Raw genomic sequence first — 21574 nt, 5'->3', positions numbered from 1 at the left:
CACACTGAGCTGCTTTCATAAGGAGACACTGAGTAGAGAAGCACTCATTTTGTATATAGCCGCACAATAATAAATTTATGTTGCAAATAAATACTCTGCAATTTGGAAGAGTATCACATTTGCTTGTTTTCTTGCTTATAAACTATAATTTTATATTGAAACCCCAGTCTTTGGTGGGAGAACTCTTAACACAAAAAGCCTGGCCCATTCAATCTTCATATAATGACACAAATAGCAACTGATAAATTGCAAAAGATTTGCCACATGGGCAGAAACAGAAGTGATATGAAAGGGTATAACATGGACTCGTGCTATTTACAGGATCTTGTACTGTCATGTGGACTTTTTTAATGATTATTTGATTGTTTTTTATTGTAGAGATAGAGACTGGTGCCCTTGAAATGGCATTTTTCAGATGCTAAATCATGTAAGTTGAAATGAGTTCCCTCAGCAGAAGAGGATGGCAAGTGTATTAATGCAAGTATCAAAAACTTGGTCAGCTTAACAAGCCAAAATATTTACACTGACTATATAATGTAAGCTCTGCTACACTGTAAATTATTGTCTTCTACCTTTTGAATATGGCAAGCAGTTGATAAAGCCCTCTGAGGAATTTGCTACCCCTCTGCCTATCCATCTGTCCTATCATTTCTGGCTTTTGCAGAAACAGCTGTCTTTAAATATTATACAGTAATCTATGCCAAAGGAATGCATGCATTACTGGAGCTAGTATTGTCTTGTGCATCCTAAAAGTGATTAATTTTTTAACAGGTTTCAAGAGATGCATTCATTTATCCAATAGGCTGAACAATAAGCCTGGACTGTGGAAGGTGGGTTACTTCCTGTGTTTTCAGTTGTTAGGTAGCTGATAAATCCCAATGGAAAAGTAAAATATTTATCCCATAGTGCCTGTCAGTGTCACACAAAATTTCATATACCATTTATAATGAAGAAGTAGTAGCAATGTTACACTGTTTTGAGCAAATGCACAGTGAATAAACTTCAAAGCTCAACAGTTTACTCCAATAGAAAAATTAAATTTTTTAAAAATTGAAACAATCTTGTTAGTGTGCTATACCACACAATCCATAGTACTTACATGCTACTTTTATTGAATCAGTGTTTCCCAGCTGTGTGGTTTAACAAGTAACAGGATCTGTGAAACACTGAAGAAAGACGATAATTGCTCAAAATATGACACGTTCAGTCACTTGAATGGGATTCACTACGTCTAAAGGTGGAAGTTGACTACCTAACTTAGATAGTTGGGGATTTTATACAAAGTCAAGGGTACTTCCTGCTACATCCTTCACCCATCACTAAAGAATAACATGAATCTCCCACAGACCCTGTATCATATTTTTGAGCCTTGTGTAAATGTCTTGGGTGCGCTAGGGCACCTTACATGCTGCTACAGAGCTATCAGCTTATGAATGTTGATCTAGACGACCACAGTATAGACATCTGCACTTGACCTAGTCATCCTACTTTACTATTCATGGAAGAAAGAAGACAAAAAAACATTAGGGTATGATTTGTATTACTATGCAGTGTATAGTGAACTGCCTGCTAAAATGCTTATTTCTCTTTGCTGTATGAGGAGCTCAGTGCTCAGCTCACATACAGATTTACACATGGTCAGATGAATACCAGGCTTTTTACGAATAAATGAAAAGTGCCTGTTGAAAATATTAAGGCACTGGAAATCTAGATCCTCTTCTTGATTGAAAAGGTAACCCAGAGACACTCTAATCTCAGAAAGCTTTAGCTTCCTTGTCACTGTTAGGAAAAAACAGATCAATCCTGTTATTCGATTAGTATGAAAAGATGTGATAATGTCCACTTATACTATTTACCAGTCCCTTAATTCATCCAAGTGGTTAGTGTGCTGTTGTTCCTTTTGAAAGAAAATTAGTGGGCAGCAGACAAGAGAGTAGTAAATTACCTTAATCTCCTTTTAATTATAAATATGCAGTTCCTGCAGACAGGCATTGAACTGAGTGGATTTTAATACAAGTGCGGCATAAACCTGGTGTGCACATTAGAAATTGAAAGGTAAAATTCCTCTTGTTTGGGCAAGCCATGCTTGTTTTTTTCTGCAGAAAAAAAATCATACAACTTTTATTACAGCTTTTCTTTCTTATCTCATTGTCGGCAGGATCCTTTCCTGGAAACTGTCAGTATAATGGTTTTTCCTAACAGTGAATAATTAAATAATATTTTGCATTTAAACACTCAGACTGCACTGTTTTTGACTGGGACAGAGTTAAATATATCCATTGTAGCTGATATGGGGCTATGATTTGTGCTGAAGACAGTGTTGATAACACAGGGATGTTTTCATTGCTGCTGAGCAGAGCTTACACAGGGTCAAAGCCTTTTCTGCTGCTCACCCCACCCCACCAGCAAGGAGGCTGACAATGCACAAGGGATTGGGAGGGGACACAGCTGGGACAGATGACTCCAGCTGACCCAAAGGATGTCCCATAATGTATGAGACCGTGCTCAGCAATGAAACTGGGGAGAGGAGGTTGTCTGAGGTTGGCATTGCTCTGGAATGAGCTGGGCATCAGTTGATTGGTGCAGAGCAATTATTTTCTTTTGCATCACCAATTTTCCTTGTAGTTTCCTTCCCTTCCCCTCTCTTTGTTGTCTTTTTTCATTAATTTTTTTAAAATTTTTCATTGTCCTTATGATCTCAACCCACAAGTTTTCTCATTTTTACCCTCCCATATCTCCCCCCATCTTGCTGTGGGGGAGCAAGCAACTGGCTGTGTGTGGACTAGCTGCTCACTCACTTCTTCCCTCCCCTGGTGGGAGGTGCAGTAGAATCAGGAAAAAAATTTAAAAGTTGAGATAAGAACAGTTTAATAATTAAAACAAAGTGAAATAGCATAATACTAATACTACTAATTATAATATTTGCAACGAAAAGGAGAGAGAGAGAAAAGTAGAACACAAGATGTTTGAGTGACGCACAATGCAGTTGTTCACCACCTGCCAACAGATGCCCAGCCTGCCCCCAGCAGCGATCGGTGCCTCCTGGCCAACTCCCTCCAGTTTATACACTGAGCATGATGCTCTGTGGTGTGGAATATCCCTCTGGCCAGTTCAGGTCAGCTGTCCCAGCCATGCCTCTTCCCAGATTCATGTGCCCCTCCTCACTGGCAGAGCACTGACGAGTCCTTGACTTACAATAATCACTGCTCAGCAACAACCAATGTCATCATTATTCCCATACTAAATCCAGTGCACATCTCTGTACCAGCTACAAGGAAAAAAATCTAACTCTATCCCATCAAAAATCAGGACAGCTGCCTACTGTAATTAAACCGTGACATCTGCCCTGGGTTATTGGTTGGTTCAAAATAAGTCATATACACAGAAGTCACTCCAATAAATTTCTAATTTAGAACAGAGCATTGTATTTGATGGCCATGTTAGTTTGTTCAGATTACGAGTATCTCTGGAGTAAAACCATGTCTTATGCAGCATTGAACATGCATAAAACAAATTAATAATGTGTTCAGATTTGTCCCTTGGCTATTAGGTTTACCAGTGTAACTAGTTAACAACTGCCTTTTGATGATTATTTACTATGCTGGCCAGAAAGTTTCAATATGATATTTTCAATGAGATTAGACCAATTTACTGGGGTGGTCAAGCAATAATTAAAAGAAGAATAAAGAATCAGGGAGATTTCCACAAGATTTTAATTGAAATTCCAGGTAGATTCCTGACAATACCTAGTCTGATTTTCTGCTGCACATTCTCAGCAGACCCAGTGTTAAGAGTTTCAAGAGGCTTTGGGATAATATATCTGGTAGCTGCTTTAGCCTAATGTATACTATTACATGGACTTCTCAGAATGTCAGCTGGCTGCTTTCCAGTTTGGTTGTGTCCTAATACACCAGCTCAGCAATTCATTCAAATTATCCCTTTATGGAAAAGGGCATCAATAAAATTATATGCTGTTAATTTAGCCATTTTTTTTCCTCAAAAGCTACACAGAACTTAAAGGGATAAAATAATTATATGTAAATTAATGTTCATATTTAGATGTAGTTAATTAGAATACTTCCTTTTATGTACCTAATTTGGTTTTGACACCATAACCTTTTAAAGGCCTGTCTTTAAAAATGCTGGAAGCCTAATAAAAACATTCATTATAATATACCAGATTTTCTTTTTTAAACTCATACCTTGATTATTAGACTGACTGGTACATTTTTATTTCACTTATCTTTGATGACCATTCTCTTCCAATATATAAGTATTGATTAGCAGAAGTGCTTGCAAAACATAGAATAGAGGGAGTTTAGAAAAGTCCTGTAAAATTTCCAGTTTGTGACTCCAGATATTAAATAACAAGATAAAGTTTGTACATAAGACAAGAAAGAACTTCAAAAAATTGTAAATCTAAACAACTGAAAATGCATTAATTTTCTGTCATTTTTATTGTGAGTCTACCCCTTTTTTTCTGGAATTTTCAGACTACTGTCTAGGCTTCTGTTCACGACAACCAAGTGGCTGCTGAACACAGGCAAATCCATTTTACATTGTATAACCAAGAGAGGGGTGTGACCTAGTCAAAGTATCTGCAGTGGATTCATACATGAACCAGCAGCCTCATGTGATTTTGACTCAGACCCAAATAATCCCAGAAAGAAGCAGTGGCCAGTACATCACAGAAGCAACATCCTTTTTTATTTTTGCATGTTAGCAGGTATGGAAATGTTACATCAATAAGTCAAGGGAAGGATAGGCTGTCCTTTTCTTCCCCATGAATCAAGAAGTCATTCATTTCAGTCTCAGTGATCTAGAAATTAATAATGACCTCAAATCAACATTTCTGGGTTTACTATGCAAATGTTTTAGGCATTTATATAACCACTATTAAGTGTATTTTATATAATAAAACCAATGTTGCTGCATGTTTTCAAAAAATGTAGAAGGTTTTTCTTCATATTTTCCTTATCATGCCCAATAAATGAATAAATGAATGCATGGAAAAGAGACAAAAAAAATAAAAAAGACAAAAGAAATATAAATAGCATCAGCATTATAGGATATGTTTATGAAACCACTGCATTTTAGGAGGTACAAAAAAATGCTTATATCATTCATCATTAAAAAATATCCATAGTATCAAAAGAGTGCAAAGAAAGCTTGTGTTTCTGACAATAATGTTTCCCTGTTTACTTTGATAACAGTCTCTGTTAGATACTGAGGCATTTTTAGTTTCTTTTTTAAACTGGTTACCTGGTCTAACAATATTCAAGGAGGGTAAATAATATGATTAAGCTGGGGTTTTTGAACGTGATGGCACTTTGACAAGGGATTTTGTCTGCAAAGATTAAAATGGCAGTCACCCTGGCCTTATGGAAAATGTACCTTGTCAAACAAATGTGGGATCTTTTTGCACAATAGGTTTGGTTGATAACTGCAGCAGGTAACTGCATTGACATAATGCAGTTATACTTCTATAAAACAGCTTTCCTTGTCTTTCTTCCTTTCGTGGGAGATACTGCTATGCAAAATCAATGAAGCTTAAATATCAGCTATGAAAGATGTTTTAGAAAGTAATTACAAATGAAGTATCAATGTCAACAGGATGCATAATCAGATTACTCTGAAAAGTTAATTCTTGCTTTTCAACCTCTTCATCAATGATGTGATCAAATTTGCTGATAATGGATAATTAGTGAGGAGGAATAATGGGGAAAGACCAACTCAACTAAATTATATTGCTGAAGGAAGTAACTTTTCTTTCAGCAATATGTTTAAACAGGATATGTTTAACAAAGCCAATTGAAAGGACATGCATCAAGGAACAAAATGTGTAGGTCACACTTGCAGGATGAGAAATGGAGTCCTGGTGTTCAGTGAAACTGATGGACTTAGAGGAAATAGTAACTATTTAAGTGAGCATAAGCTCCCTGAGCAACACTACAGCTAAGTAGGTGAACATGTTTTTAAATGCATATCTAGAAAAATATTAAATAGAAGTGAAGAGGGTGTATTTGTGTACAGCACTTGAGAGACTTTTACCACCACGCCTACATGCATTTTTTGGAGATGGTCTTTTAAAGGGATATTGATATATTAAAAATATTACAGAGAAAAATTACAAGGGCAGGTCAAGATTTGGGAAACTAGCAAATTATACCCAAGATAAGATTACGAAGTCATTGTCTACAGGTTCAGACGTGGGAAAAAACAATTCTGATAGGAGACAGAGCTTGAACACACTAAAATAACCAGTGATTGGAAAATAGCTGATTCATAAGACAAACAAGAATCATCTCTTAAAATCATAGATTCATGTAATCATTTAGTTTGGAAGGGATCTCTAGAGGTTATCTAGACTGCTCTCCTGCTCAGAGCAGTACTAACTTTAAATTTAGATCACTTTGAGCAAGGCCTTGAACACTCAAATTTAAAAGTCCCTGAGGGTGAAGGTTTCACAGGCTTGTTAAGCATTCTGTTGCAGGCCCTACCCATTTACTCTGCAATTTTTCTTCTTATATCCCACTTAAAATTTCCGGGGCTTATAGCCACTGCTTCTCATCTATGGATTGTATAGCACTGAGTGGAGTCTGGCTCCATAATATTTTTTATTTCCTGTACATATTAAAAAGAGGATTAACACTACCATAATTGAAAATTAAATGTGATTTGGTGAAAAGAAAATGCCACTATTTTGCAAGTGATATGGATGTGGTTTCCAGGAGGTGTAGGGTTCATACAAATCATGAGCCTGATGCAGGAGTTGCTGGATGAAATTCTGTGATTCCTACAACTTAAGTTAGCTAAATTAAGTTTTAATTTAATGTAAAAGTTCATGCTAGACATTAAAATCATGATGCTGTGAAGTCAATCAATTGCAAAAATAGTCTGGTTGAGTAATTAACAGAAGTAAAATTTTTCTGGATAGCGAGGGAATAAAGTCCTTCCCTGTCCTACTAGTGATGCTCATCATTCTCCAAACAGTGTTGAGCTGGTAGATTTATTATTGATTTTGACTCTTATTTATTAGCCTTTATACTGGTATTTACAGTCCTATGGACATTAAATTATAGGCTGAAGTTAATACTTGGAGCATAATGTTGGAACGGTACTTACCTTCTTTTATATGTCTGTACAACAGACATTCACACCTTTTCTAGACACTGAATATTCTCTCTTTAATCAGTGAAGAGAAAAAAGAATTTCTAGTGAATAAAAAACCACAAACCGGCAGCTCAGATTAATTTTTGTAGATTAATTTTGCCTCAAAGTGCCTTCTCCTATGCACTGATCAGGAAAAGGAATAGAGGTGAATGATTCAGAAGCTGATATGGTACATATCTAAGTAAGTATCTTAAGTTGTGTGAGATGAGTTCTGAGAAAGATTGTGTAAGAAAAATATTCAGAAAGAAAAAAATACACATAAACCCTGAATTCTCAGTTCACAAACTTAATCTTTATATTATTGTTCTCTCCTAAGAAGAGCAACAAAGGTGATGAAAGGGCTAAAGGGCATGACTTATGAGGAGTGGCTGAGGATACAGGTTTGTTCAGCTCAGAGAAGAGGCTGAGGGGTCACCTCTTTGCTGCCTATAACAACATGAAGGGAGTGGAGAGGGAGGTGCTGTTCTTTGGTGTTTTTTTATAGGCCACAGGGGGAAGGCTGAAAACTGTCAGGAAGAGTTAAGTTGGACATTAAGAAAAAGTTCTTCACTGAAAGTATGAACAGTGATCAGAAAAAGCTCCCCAGGGAAGTAGTCATGTCCCCTAGCCTGTCACTGTTCAGGAAGCTTTTGGACAACGCTCTTAGACATATGGTTTAATTTTTAGATTTCCCTGTATGGAGTTTGGAATTGGACTTGAAAACTCTTGTGTCCTTTCCAGCTCAGGATGTTCTACGGTCCTATGAATCTAATCTTACATGATCATGCATTTGGATAGATTGACATTTCAGCTGCTATTTATATTTCATGGCTCACAGTAACATTTTGAATAGAGACTCTGCTAATACATGTACAAAAGCATTGTACTTCTGCAGGATTTTGATCATAATTTTATGTACATGCTGGTAATTATCACTTTGAGTATTTCAGAATCTATTTAAAGACAGAATCAACACTTTCATTCATTTGATACATTTTTGCAAATATTGATTCAGTTTTGATAGGGTTTAGTGGGAGATCAACTTCTGCTTCAAATGCCTACCTTAACTAAAAATGTCCTTTATTTCCTAGAATAATGTTTTAAATATTGTATGTTCCTGATATTAAAGCTGAAGTCTTCATTGGTACTTGACATCTATAGAAGGTAGTGAATTTTGGGATTTGTTCTGTGTTTTGATTAATTTTTTTTGAGCCTCGTCTTGTTTAAAAAGTGACTGCCCCATAACTATTCTGTTTTGTGGACCTACAAACCAATATTTACATTTAGTCTGCAATTAAATGACTCCTTTCAAATAACTTGTATGAGTTGCAGATCAATAACTTACCCATGTATCTTTCCCAGCATGAAGCAAGATAATACAGAGCATTAAAGAAAGATAGTGTTTATAAAGTTGCATTTCAATCAACATACAAATTCATAGAAGTAATAAGAACATTTTTGCATTTAAAGACTCATTTAATGTGATTTTTTTTTTTTTGTGGTCTTGATTTCCAAGGAATATCCTTTAAAACAAGTACAGTTATGTGTCATATGGATTATGTATCATATATAATTACCTGTGAACGTTCATCAAAATTTAGTAAGTGCACTTAATCACCTGAAACTCTAATAGACAACAGTTTAAACCAATGATTTTTTATAAATACTTAGACCACTGTGTAATTAAATTTTCACTGTTTTCATTGTACAATGTATAAGTGTATGGTCATACAGTATCCAGGTAGCATACACATATAATTGCAGCATTGCTAAGATTTACCTCAAATATGCAAAACCAAAGATTAAAAACCTAACTTTAATTATCAAAATGTATAAAAGATTGCAATCAAACAACTAACTATCTCTTCTCTGGACATGCGTAATGCACCTTTCTTTAACTTTCTGGTTTTTTAGAAGCAGTAAGCTAGAAGTGAAGCTGCTAACTTTGTTACAAAGAGTATCAATACTAAATTGCAACTCTTGCTTGAGTTCCAACAGAAGACAATATGAATTAGCAAATATTTTTGTGGAAAGTACCCTGTTGCAACTTCTGTCTGCTTTCCTGTTTCCACCGATTCTTACTTTCTGTCTCCCTTTGCATATTAGAGCCTTTCTCTATACTTCCAGATTATCTGATTCTGGTGCACCCTTTCATGATATTTACTACATATTCTCCTTTCTCTCATCCTCTCCTCTGAACTTTGAGACAGGGAATGTGGCTCTGTTAACTTGGGAGTTGAAAGGCACCATGTGCCTCTCCAGGCAGAATAATCAAAACATTTGTGTATCCTTGCTCAGAGCCTGTGCCTAAGTAAAATTGTGGGGAGTTCTGACATGCTGTCTCACCATCTACCCACTGGACTGTGTCTACAGATGGCAGGTATAGTTTCAGAAGCTTTGCATGCTACGTAATTAAGTCCTGGGTAGACCATGGAAATAACCTTTTGGGACTGTGATTTATTATATTTCTTTTGCAGTTATGGCAGCTTATACTTGAAAGTGACCCCAAGACAGATATAATTCAAATGTTGAATTGGAATCTTTTTACTGAAATGAGAATTTAAGAAAGCAGATGACTGAAATATCTGTCTGGCAATACTCACTTAAGTCCATCACTGAGCATTTAAATACACAACTTTTCTTCAAAACTTTTCTTCTTCCTAAACTCTACCTGATTTTATGTAGAATTTTTTGTTCAGCAAGCAGAAGTGTACTTGAAGAAAGGTGCTTCTGCAAGTATATCATCAGCACATTGTTTTCTTTTCACTTTCACAGGTAACGTCACAATTAAACAGCTTTAGTGCATTCTGTTACACAGACCAGAATGGTCACCAGTCTGTCCTGTATAACATCTTGCATGCTGTACAGTCATGAATGATTTTTACACTGCTAATTAATTTGTAATGATAATATTTAACAAAGGATGATTTTTCCAGCTGGAAGGAAAGTTATTCCCTAATCCCCATCCTCCCTAACACCACCACAATCATGTCCCTCGAGCTGATATCATGAGATCTTTACCATCTCAAAATGATGTTAAAAATAAGCAGATGGGACATCATTTTAATATCTTATCTGGACGATAACATCTCCCAGTAGTGTAACTGCCCTCCTAATATTGGACCTTGGCATCAACACTCTGCAGAAACCCACTCCCAATGTGCAGTACTTTCTGTGCGCCCTCGTTAGAGGTCTTTTGTTTTCCTCCTTCATTCAGAGTTTCATCATGACAACTGAAAGTGACATTTGAAAAGCTAAGAGGATTTTACATAACAGGACCCCTATTGTCATTCTCCATTTCCTTTCACTTCGAACACATTTGCTGCATTTTCATTATGTAGGAGATCATGCAGCATGTCAGTGCACAAAGTCTCTTCCTTCCTGCCGGCAAGATACAAGAAGAATAAGTCTCAGGGCCAGAGAGTTATTCTTGCACAGAATACAGAAATGCCTTTTATTAAGGGAGGCTAACAGCCTATGCCAAAAAACTAGTTTGACATGAACAGAGCAAGAAACTAAGCAAAAGATTATGAATTTTGTCATATAGAATGTTCATTATGACAACAATGCAACTCAATGATGCAGAGAAGATGCAAAAGAAATATAACTGACTATGTTAACTGGCACAAAAGACCTACAACTATAACAGAAGTTTGGGGCTCATGTCTCATCCATCACCTCTTAAACAGGTTGAAAAAAGGGCACTTAGATGTGGACAGAGCATGGAGAAAATTTTGGGAAAATACTTCTGAGAAGAGGAAAATTATTAGGCTTTTGCATTTCTCTGCAGATTCTATCTTTATGATTTAAAGAGCTCGTTGACCACCAGTTTGGTGCTCTAACAGGACTAAAAATGAGCAGTACACAGTAGTGCTGAACTAATTGAAGTCCTGCTGAGAGTCCTGTAGAATCTACTTTGCCCCTGCTCCACTTGTGAATTCTTTTCTGTTCTTCCCCTTCTTCTTTACTAGGAAAAAAGAAAAGTCTAACTGTTTAACCAGCAGCACAGGAGTAGATAGATTCTGTCTCTCTATAAGAAGAAACAAGCCCAAACAGAGTATCTCAGATTGAGGAGAATGGAGGAGGAACCAAAGTACAAAAGTAAAATCTGTTGCCAGCCTGTTGTCAAGGCCCTGATAATCTGAGGATATAAACATAAACCCATATGTCCTTCTATGTCCTCTGTATTTCCTACTGCTCCTCATTTTCCCTTTGAATTTGTCTTTGAATGTCTCACCAAATAGGAAAAGTGAATCTAAGTAGCAGAATTATCATATTCTTACCTGCTACAATGATAGAAGGTGTAACCGAAATCCCCAACCTCTAAAGGGAATTTAACAGATTTTGATTTATTGCTCTTCCCAGCCATCTCAACATACTCCGTGCTGCCTTCTGATCATTTTCTTTGTCTGATCTACCTAACACATGTACACTTTGTGATTTTCCAAACATTCATAAATACACAAGTGTTCTTGCCATCTCAACCGTGCAATTTATGATCTCCTCAGAAATCTGAATCTTGTCTGTTTAATGCTGTACTAAAATAAATCCCATTTGTGATAGTATAGTCTGCTAATATCTGTAATAATCAGATTACCACAACTGATATTCCACAAGAGAAGTCCCTGATCAAAAATAATTTGTGCCTACTTTCCTTGATGACACCAATTTATGGTCCAGGGGGTAAATCACAGAATAGTAGATTGGTTTGGGTTGGAAGGGACCTTAAAATTCATCTAGCTCAAATCCCTTTCCATGGGTGGAGGCACCTTCCACTAGACCAGGTTGCTCAGATCTCAGTCCAACCCGGCCTTGAACACTTCTAGGGATGGGACATCCACAACTTCCCTGGGGGACCTGTGCCAGTGTCTCACCACCCTCACAGTAAAGAATTTGTTCCTAATATCTAATCTAAAACTAGCCTCTTTCAGTTTAAAGCCACTTCCTCTTGTCCTATCACTGCCTTCATAAAAAGTCCCTCTTTAGCCTTCTTGAAGAGAAGAGATAGAGTGAGGGGTGTGCTTACTTCCTATCCATTAGATATTTGGGAGCATTACTTAGTAAGGAATGATTCTTTATATTGATACATATATACTGGAATTTTCCCAGACTATTTATGAAAATCATGCGGCAAATACAACCAGGTCCTGAAACAACTGACTGTTGTTTATTGCTTTAGGTTTCAGGTTACAAAATGAATTTTGATGCATGGTAAGTACAACTCTAAATATACACAATATCACCAAAATGTTTTGTGGTCCCAAACCCAATGTCCCACAGTTCCCACTATAGTCTGTAAACACTATTACCTTTTCCAGGTAATCTTTAGTCTCTTTCAAAAAATAGGCAGAAGAAAGTAGTAGATAAATCTAGTTTGTCACAATCCATTTTATATATATATATTTGGGGGTTATATTTGGGTTTTGTTTTTTGTTTTGGTTTGGTTTGGTTTGGATTTTTTTGTTTGTTTATTTGTTTTATTTTACTTTATCTTTTTAGTAGTCAAGTCCAAGTCAGCTATTGACCTCAGATTAATGCTGGCTAACAGAACTGTAATTATCCGGGTAACACATCTTGGTTTTCTTCTAATTAAATAGAACACACTCAGTCTTCTCACTTTTCATTCAGAGTTTTACAATGAAAAAAGGTTTTTTTATTTGAAATTTAAGCACTTGGACATCTATAATTAGTGGAGATGACTGGATTTCATTTAAAGAAAAGAGTTCAGGTCTCTCAATGAACCAGTACTCAACTATGTATTTTCAAATGCATCCCAAAATCTCAAAAAGGCAGACAAGCAGCAAAGAAAGCTAGGAAGTATTAATTTATTTTTATATAGATGGGCATATATTGTAATATCTATTATAAATAAATAACAAGTATCTATTATCAATATAATTTATATATTATATATATATTTAAAACTGGTCACTCAAAAAAATTATCAATCCTTTCATGTAGTACATGAAACAAAAATCATGACCTTATAAAGCATGTCCTTCTCCTCTCTTTGTCTTCTGTTTTTTGTAAATCATGAATTTTTTTAGTTTCTGCTAGTCTGTGTATCTCTTTTTTTGCTTTCTTCACTGATTGCCTGAACAGAGACTATGGAAATTATTTGGAATTGTTTATGTCTGTCTCACTCTAATTATGTCTTCTAACATCTCTTTTAACAAATCTGATTTGTGTTGGTATACATGGAAAACAGAAGACGTTTGGCAAGAGTTATTTGAAAAACGTGTCATTATATATGCTCATGCACAACTCTGCTTTTGCCTCCATATTATCTGCTTCCAAAGAGTCATCTTTCCCTCAGACTGTGCTTCCTCAGTTTAGATTCCTCCTTAGATTCTCTCTGAACCCAGTTTCATTTTTTTTCTCAACATTTTGCTGTTGCACACTTCTTTTCCACTCTGAAGTTTTTTAATTGAATCAATATGTCAGCAAGCTTCTTTACCCTACAATAACTGCTACATTTATAAATACTGAACTTCCAAGTCAAAATGAGGAGAAGAACTTCCCCCTGTTTTATTAATTATCCTGCTTTCAGTGGTATTTTATTTCTACAACGGTGATATAATTTTCAAACACAGGAGTGCTGACAACTTAAAGGAACTGCCTTTTGTGAAGAGATTTCACTTTATATATAAATTTCTAAGTCTGGAAAAAAACCTTAGGTGGATTTACAATTCATTCAGATTTCTTTTTTCCACCATCCTTGGTTGCTAATATATTCTTCCAAGCAATTTATATGCAAATATCTATTTAAAGAAAGGAGAGTGAATGAGGTAAACAGACAAGCTGCACCACATACATTACAGTATATTTTCTTAAAAATTTTCCTTTCAGCTAAAACAGTGGAAAGAAATAGCAGCACCAGTGGCTCTGATGTAGGACATGTTGGTCTGTTTCCACACCACTGCATTAGAGAGCAAACCAGGGGGCATGCAGAGCTTTTGGCCAGGTGAGATGTAGTACCTTTGTACGTTTGTACATGTTCTCAAGCCACCTTTGGTCAGTTAAAGTCCACATGGCAGCTGTGGTGACCTGCATGGGCCACATCGTCCCTACAGGCTGCATAACCTCTAATGCACTTAGGTTTGGGGTTAGCCCATATAATCTGTACTTAGTGCCTGAGCTAGTTTTGATCTAGCTTACCATCGCTGCAATCGCACTTCTGATTGCAGCAGGCTCATGGCTCTTCATCACCATTGTATAAGGTAAAATGCTGAACAGATTTCTTAAAGCAGTGGGATAAAGGGGAAGAGATACCTCTAAGGTTTGATTCTCAGGAGAAATATGGGAAACAGATGAAAATGAGGCTTTGGAATTTCACAGAATCACAGAATATTATGAGTTGGAAGGGACTCACAAGGATTGACTCCAATGCTTAAATGAACGGTGCATATGGGGATCAAACCCACAACCCTGGCGTTATTAGCACCATGCACTGACCAGCTGAGCTCATGTACCAACACACACAAATTCTTTATCCATCTATATCATACCTGTACACATAAGATCAAAATGCAACTCTATATACTAAAATGAGCTGTGATTCAGGAATGAAGCACAAGAAACACTGACCAAGTTTCTCAGAAAAACAAAACAAAACAAAAAACCAAAATAATATTCTAAATTTTGTCAGCTTTGAGAACTACATAAATACAGTATATAGTCAGCTTTGCATGTAGTGTTACTGAAACTGCAATTAAAACAGCAATGATTCCTTTCCTTATTCTCACTGAGGAATGAGTTATAAATGAAACTAGTCCTTTTAGAACATGTAGTAGTTTCAAGATGATCTTTTCAATTTGAGAATTGATAACTCTGGATTTTTCAGTTGTTTCTCTACTAACATGCCAAAACATATCACATGCCACATGATGTGATGCTGAAAAAGAAAACACCATTTCTGAGTCCAAAATGTTCCACTTTAGAAGAATAATAAAAAAAATATGATGAATATATTAGCAACCAAGGATGGTGGAAAAAAGAAATCTGAATGAATTGTAAATCCACCTAAGGTTTTTTTCCAGACTTAGAAATTTATATATAAAGTGAAATCTCTTCACAAAAGGCAGCTGAAGTCTTTTGGGATGATGTTTTCTACTTCTACATTTATAAATAAAAAAAACCTGACCCTGACCCTTACGTTTAAGCTACAGATATAAATGGTGAAGGAATTAATGACATTGAGCTGCTGTCAAATCTGTGTTACGTGATCATTAAGCCTTCTCTCCTAAGGTTCTAACCTGATATCATTCCTTCGAGTTCCTTGAAAACATAGTTGGGAGATCTTATCTCTAACCCTCAGAAAATCCTTAAATTACTTTTTTATTTTTGTAGTATTTCTTTGAAATATTTTTTTGGTAAGTAATTGTGCATCTGAGGCATCTTTTCTGTTACAGTTTAAAATTGCTCTTTCATAGTCATGGTTTTGCATGATTGTTTGAATTATTTTACATCGTAGGGTGAGCAATTGTATTTGATGCATTTGAGAGCTCACTCTTCAAAGAGTTTTTCAAAGGCACCAAGAGCCCTGAAAATTTAATACATTATTTTGAAACACAAAAACCATCTGAGCATTAGATAAATTAAAAAAAAATAGAGAACACCTGCCCCTCCCAAAAAAAAAAAAAAAACCCGCAAAAACCTAGACTAAACAAAACCCAAAAGTATGGTTTAGGACTATTTTGGCTTTAATTTTAAATTCAGGGCCTGATTTCCCTCTTGACAACATGGAGATGTAGTGTGGGAATACAAATAAGCTGGTGATATTGTAGGGCTGTTCTTGATGGATGTCAGTTTTGCTTTTTGTCTGCATAGAAGTAGGATTGAACAGAATTAGTTCCAAATGTAATGAAGATAAATCTATGCAATGGAAATGACTTTGATTTTTTTGAACAGGATAACATTACTTTTATTTTTTACAATTCATTATTTTTTGAATTCTTCTATGAACAACTTATGTTTATGCTTCCATATGGAAATGCAACTTTTCATAGTCTAGGGATTACATTTGGTTTTATAATTTTAAGGCTAAATGGCAAAATTGAACTCGGTGAAAGTTCCGTGCTGTACTTGGTTTGCATGATAAGATTTTGGTAGTGATCAGGCTACAGGGATGGATTCTGTGATGATCTTGTGTGTCAAAAGAGCCAATGCCAGCCAGCTCCAAGAAGGACCCACTGCTGGCCAAGGCTGAGCCTATCAGTGATGGTGGTAGTGCCTCTGGGATAATGTATTTAAAAATCACACAGTGTAACAGCACCCAAAAGTGAGGAGTGAGAATGTGGGAAAGAAACAGCCCTGCAGACGCCAAGGCTGGTGAAAAAGGAAGGGGGGGAGGAGGTGCTCCAACTCAGTCCATGGTGCAGAACATGGTGAGTCAGGCTGTCACCATGCAGGCCATGGAGGACCCCACACCAGAGGAGAAAGGTGCCAGAAGAAGGCTGTGACCTGTGGGAAGTCTGTACTGGAGCATGGCAGCCCACGCTGATGTTCCTGGCAGGACCTGTGGCCATGAGGGGAGACCTATGCTGAAGTAGTTCATGAACTATAGCCTGTGGGAGGGACTCATTCCTGAGTTTTGAAGTTCTTGGAGGATTGTCTCCCATAGGAGGGACCCCAGGCTGGGGCAAGAGAAGAGCATTGAGTGTCACCAAAACCACTGGGAAAATAAAACTCTCTAACACTATGATTTCAGTACTAGAAAGCAGGCATTGCTTTAGTTCGGCACCAGGTGCGTGGAGGAATCGCTCCTCCTAACATGCACACCAATTATCAAAACTTTTAACTATTTATACATTTTAGCAAACAAAGAAATTGTTTGTTCATTGACTACAAGTTCTCTTATTAATTAGCATTTTATCTTCTATTGGTTAATGATTTTCTTGCTTCTCATGCTAATTAGTCTGCTTGCTCAGTCTTTCTCTTCTTTTTGGTCAGTGGATTTCTTGGATCAGTGATCTGTGGGCTGCTAGCTGCAGACTGCCCCTACCAGAATTACCTTTTACCCACTTGGAGCTGATTCCAGCAGAATTACTGACCTGGTTTTACTATTTTTTTTCCTCATCTTGGGAGAACTGCCAAATGTTCTTGTGGTCCATAAACTCCTCATTTCCACCCAAGCTTTCTTAGCTCCTCCCCCCAAGTCGGAGCTCATTGAAGCATGTCAAGCCCTAAACTTTTATTTGTTTTTCTAACACATGGATATCACTTAGAGCTTGCTTGTTAGCTGCTATCTGTTTCATGGATTAAATCTCCCTTCTTGTTGATTAGGCTTGTAAGTTATAAAGATGAAACATTAAAGAACATCCTTAAGAAAGTTTTTACATATTCCACATTTTGCAACAACTAGGAAGGACCTTGTTTCTCAACCCCCTTCTCATTTCCTGTAACTCCCTGAGCAAATGGTTAACTATTTCTGGCTCTCGAGATGTCAGCATCACTAAGACTAAACACTATTTGCCACAACTAGAGTTTTTCCCAGCAAAAGGAGTCCCCCTTTGAGGAGGAAGGAGCAGGAGACACAGCTGTGATGAACTGGCCGCAAGCCCCATTCCCCAGTCCCTTGTGCTGCTGAGGGAGGGGAGGAGGTAGAAACATCAGGAGTGAAGCTGTGCTTGGGAAGGAGCGAGGGGTGGTGGGAAAGTCATTTAAGATTTGGTTTTATTTCTCATCCTACCCTGATTTGATTTGATTTGTAAGAAAAGCTGATTTCCCCAAGTCAAGTTTGTTTTGTCTGTGACAGTAATTGGTGAGTGATGTCTCCTGGTCCTTTTCTCATTCTACCAGCTTTTTGTTATAACTTTTCTCCTTTGCCCAGCTGGGTAGAGGAGCAATGGAGCAGCTTTGGTGGGCACCTGGCATCTAGCCAGTTTCAACCCACCACAAGGGCACTACACTTATTTAAGGTCACCCATTTCTCAGAATTTTTTTATAAAAAGACAGCTTTTAAACATTCGTTGTACTTTTAATGTGTAGAAGGAGTCTGAAATTTATAAACAGGATGAAAAAATTGGTTTGGGTTAGACAAATGCAGTCTAGCTTAGTTGCCCCGGCTTCCTTGCCTGCCTGGCCTTTAGCTTTCAGCCTGAAGGGCTTGACCCAGGTGTCCCCAGCTTCCTAAGTCACAGCTTCCACCCCTGTGCAGATGCAAGTCTGAAATACAGTTTGCTGCCTGTCCTTGAAAACAGGAATTAAATCTGTACATGTGGTAAGCTGAGTTAAGGTCTACTGCTTATCTTATCTCCATTGACTTTAACAGGAGGTTGCACACGTGCACGTCGGCAACTACTGCTTCAAGAATCAGAGCTTTGATCCCTATTGTACTGTTTTGTGTTAACCTCTGGCTCTTGAAATGTCTGCTCCCCCGTGCAACTTCTTTTTCCTCAGTCCTACCATCTTCAGTCATTTCCATAAGAGGTTCTTCCTTCTCCATCTGTACTCCTGGAACTAATGGTTTGCTAAAAAAATTTTTACTCCAAATCCTTGTGGGATTAGCAGCTCAGGAAAAAAATGCAGATTTTGCCAGATACATGACATTTTATCACACATCACTTTGATAAAGATTTTTACCACATCTGGCAGCTCAGAATATGCAGGAAAATTTCTGCTGCAATTGAGCAAATTCAGTTCCAATCGCGCTTAAGCATAAGAAAGCAATAGGCATGCAACTCCTGCTCTGTTCTTTAGTTAAACATGAAAAGTGTGCATCTCAATTTTTCTGTAATCAATACCCACTAAAATGAATCACATAAAGTTAGCGGAACAGATTATTTTCTCAATAATTATGTCTTTAAACATATGTTTTAGCCTTATCATCCCCTTTTTAAGTAAAAAAAAAAAACAAACAAAACATTTTAGGCATAAAGAAAATAAAACCATCATGAAAAACTATCAGACACTTTCAAACAAATTACAGAAGCTGCAGAACAAAACCCATATACCTAGAACATGTTTAACTGCAAATGTAAACATCAGAATTGCTGTTTGTAAATAGAAATATCCCAATATAAATGCTAAAAGGTTTGCCACATGAATAGCTCTAAATGTACCAATAAACTCATTAGGTGAATCAGAAACTTTCATTTTTCCATCAGTCTTTATTAGTTGCAGTCAAGTTCTGGTATTGAATCACAGTAGATTAATTCAGCTCAGGTCACAGGTATTTACATGCCTGAGCACTTTGTCATGTAGATAGATTAATCCACTTGCAAAAATTCAAAAACATGCCTATAGGAGAAGTTAAAAATCCCCAATCTTTTTACATCACACATTTAAGCACAAATTACTTTACAAACTACTGCAGACTTCAGGCTACTGTAATATTTTATATTCATCCTTCTCTATTAAATATATCTATGAGACAACTAGTTAAAAGAAATGCAATCAGAAACCCTCTCCAAAATTATACTTCTTTAGAATAGAAAAAAAGTGTAGACTAACCTTTGGGAAAGAAAGATTTTGGCAACAAACTGCTTCAGGAAGAAAGCACAAATACATACACCTGTCATTCTCTTTCTGTACTGGAAGTTAGAGCCATGTAAGTGATGCATTGGCTGTCCCAAAATTTTACATACTTATTTCCTGAAGTCATTGTTTCTGGTCAATAGCTACTCCTAGTATCTCAAAACAAATATCACCTTCACTAGACATGGAAACAAATATCACCTTTGTTAGTCTTTCCTCAGGGTTACAGTCTTCTTATCATTGAACAGGCTGCTTCTGTTCAGTTTTGAGGGTATTGAGATCTGCACATAACAATATTGCCTTAGAACCTCCACACTGGTATGGATTAGTGGAAAAGACTGATCACTACAAATTAAATATTGAAGGTGGATTTTTTTTGATTGAATTAATATAAAATTATTTTTCAATGCATTATTCATTCAGTAAGAAAGTTTGGATGACAGTATATTACTTTGGTTTTTAGGCTGTCAATCCAGGGTACACAAAATACCTGCTTTTATTTTTAGTTTTATAGCCACATGAATACCATAGATAAAGAAAAGATGACTTGTACAATTTTGCCGGTAGTATTAAACCATCAGATATTTTTCTTTAATGAAATGGACAGATCTGACTTACACTAGATCTCACCAGTGAAATAGCTGGTTAGTGCATGAATGGAAGACCTCCAAGTAAAGGGCACAACAGCTGAAATCCTGGCCTGGAAGAGGAACAGATACTCAGTGAGTTCAGAAACTCAGTGAGGTTAAGATTTCATCTGGTCAGTTTTCTCCAAATTTACCACTGTCTTTGTAATAAGACAAATAAGTTCCTAAACAACTGTATTATTAGCAGATGACTTTTTGCAAAAGCTGATGAATTTGAATGGGTCCTGATCAAATTTCTTTCTGAGTAATTGTAAGCTGTCCTCACACATTTGAATTAACCTTTTTTATTCATACCCTCATTTTTCTCCCTTTTGCAAACAACTGTCTTACAGTATTGTCATGCATAGAGTTTATGTCTTTTGTCTGCACTTTGAGTGCAATGGCTGTCTTCCTGTCTGTCATCTGTCTATTCACTCCCTTTAGCATCTGTGTAAGTGAAGATCCAGTTTCCCAACAGATGATGCAGTAAGAAGGTAAATCTAGCCATTTTTTTACTTCCAACAGCAATCAATACAAGCTCAATAAAGAATTTGTAGTAGGAATCTCCTCTATATAAATATCTCTCTTTGGGGATACAATTTCTGATAATCCATTTTTTCAAACTTTAATATCACCAGTCTAAATCTATATTTGGAGCAGAGCTGGTGATCAACTGTATAATATCGCAGGTGATATGGCTTTAGTGTGTATTGCTTCAGTCTGCTAACAAAATCCAGCTTGTTTATAGGAGATCTTAGTGCTTTCAAAGGCATGAGAAAACTGAACAACTGTATCAGCCTCTGATGTAATCACTGAGGTCAGTGACATTCAGGCTAGAAGTCCACTGAAAACAGTGACTAAGTTTGCAACAGTGTATTGGTTATCACGTTCCCTGTTAGGATAACTGTATTGTTATCCTACTGATAACAATGCTGGGCAAAGCAAGTATGAGCTGTGAGATAAAGATTAATTAGGAGGAATACTGGGCAAAGCAAGTATTAAGTCATAAGTAGAATGAGTGGGAAACATATTGTAATTGTAGTGAACTGTCTAGGGGTGGAATTTGGTGTAGAAGTTGAATGTAATTTTGATAATAATTCTTAAATGTGTCTTCATAGAGGTGAGAGGTGGAGAATGTCATAGGTTAGCAAGCATAGTCCCGGAAGTGATGTTCTTGCAAAGGGGTGCTCACAGCTTCCTCTGGGACCTGACAGAACCTATCAGCTGGCCAATCTGAATATGGACAATTCTTTAAGCCACTTAAAGTTGTGACCGCCTCTGTGATCCACACTTAAGAATAGACAAACTCCCCCCCAAGC

General features: G+C 36.8%; 1 long non-coding RNA gene across 1 annotated transcript in view; it reads left to right on the top strand.

The window, feature by feature from the left end:
* Nucleotides 1–387: 387 nt before the first annotated feature.
* Nucleotides 388–21574, top strand: part of LOC108447642 — a 30635-nt gene continuing 9448 nt past the window's right edge. The window contains exons 1-4 of the long non-coding RNA XR_001863307.1: nucleotides 388–427; nucleotides 772–830; nucleotides 12332–12363; nucleotides 20700–20749. This is a non-coding gene — a long non-coding RNA (uncharacterized LOC108447642). The remainder of the gene's footprint in view (nucleotides 428–771; nucleotides 831–12331; nucleotides 12364–20699; nucleotides 20750–21574) is intronic.

This window comes from Corvus brachyrhynchos, unplaced genomic scaffold (genome assembly GCF_000691975.1).
Source record: "Corvus brachyrhynchos isolate BGI_N302 unplaced genomic scaffold, ASM69197v1 scaffold117, whole genome shotgun sequence".
Classification (NCBI taxonomy): domain Eukaryota; kingdom Metazoa; phylum Chordata; class Aves; order Passeriformes; family Corvidae; genus Corvus; species Corvus brachyrhynchos.
The sequence above is the reverse complement of the archived record's forward strand: the minus strand, read 5'-3'. Positions and strand labels throughout refer to the sequence as shown.